The sequence below is a fragment of the Heptranchias perlo genome, chromosome 9, assembly GCF_035084215.1.
Source record: "Heptranchias perlo isolate sHepPer1 chromosome 9, sHepPer1.hap1, whole genome shotgun sequence".
In the NCBI taxonomy this organism is placed as follows: domain Eukaryota; kingdom Metazoa; phylum Chordata; class Chondrichthyes; order Hexanchiformes; family Hexanchidae; genus Heptranchias; species Heptranchias perlo.
Window position 1 is genome coordinate 32,777,763 of NC_090333.1, and position 1,114 is coordinate 32,778,876.

Below are 1,114 nucleotides of genomic sequence, written 5' to 3' on the forward strand. Positions count from 1 at the left end.
GAGTTAAGTCTGGAGGTAGGCTTGTGAGAGTGGTATTGGAGGTAGGCTTGTGAGAGTGGCATTGGAGGTAGGCTTGTGAGAGTGGCATTGGAGGTAGGCTTGTGAGAGTGGCATTGGAGGTAGGCTTGTGAGGATCAGGCCTCAGAGTAGGCAGTGCTATAACAAGAAGAGGTGCTTGTTATAGTTCAGGCTTTCCCCTAACACTTGTCTTGACTTTAAGGCAAAAAAGCAATTTCCACAAGCAAACTCAATCTCCTATGCCATGGTTCTCAGGATGGCCGAGCGGTCTAAGGCGCTGCGTTCAGGTCGCAATCTCTTCTGGAGGCGTGGGTTCGAATCCCACTTCTGATATTCCTTATTTTGGATCTTGGTGTGCAAGTTCACAGATCCCTGAAGGCGGCGGAACAGATAGATAAGGTGGTAAAGAAGGCATATGGGATACTTGCCTTTATTAGCCAAGGCAAAGAATATAAGAGCAAGGAGGTTATGATGGAGCTGTATAAAACACTGGTTAGGCCACAGCTGGAGTACTGTGTGCAGTTCTGGTCGCCACACTACAGGAAGGATGTGATCGCTTTGGAGAGGGTGCAGAGGAGATTCACCAGGATGTTACCAGGGCTGGAGCGCTTCAGCTATGAAGAGAGACTGGGAAGATTGGGTTTGTTTTCCTTGGAGCAGAGGAGGCTGAGGGGGGACATGATTGAGGTGTACAAAATTATGAGGGGCACAGATAGGATGGATACTAAGGAGCTTTTTCCCTTCGTTGAGGGTTCTATAACAAGGGGACATAGATTCAAGGTAAAAGGCGGGAGGGGATTTGAGAAAGAATTTTTTCACCCAGAGGGTGGTTGGAGTCTGGAACTCACTGTCTGAAAGGGTTGTGGAGGCAGGAACCCTCACAACATTCAAGAAGCATTTGGATGAGCACTTGAAATGCCATAGCATACAAGGCTACGGACCAAATGCTGGAATATGGGATTAGAGTAGACAGGGCTGATGGCCGGCGCGGACACGATGGGCCGAAGGGCCTCTATCCGTGCTGTATAACTCTATGACTCTATGACTCTATGAACCCTGCACCTCTGTACGTGCCGTGCTTAGGCTAGTGTGCTGA

At 49.0% G+C, this 1,114-nt stretch overlaps 1 non-coding gene across 1 annotated transcript; it reads left to right on the forward strand.

Annotated features, from left to right (window-relative positions):
• Nucleotides 1–268: 268 nt before the first annotated feature.
• On the forward strand, nt 269–351 carry trnal-cag (transfer RNA leucine (anticodon CAG)). The gene has a single exon. It is a non-coding gene; the product is annotated as a tRNA-Leu (tRNA).
• Nucleotides 352–1,114: the final 763 nt, after the last annotated feature.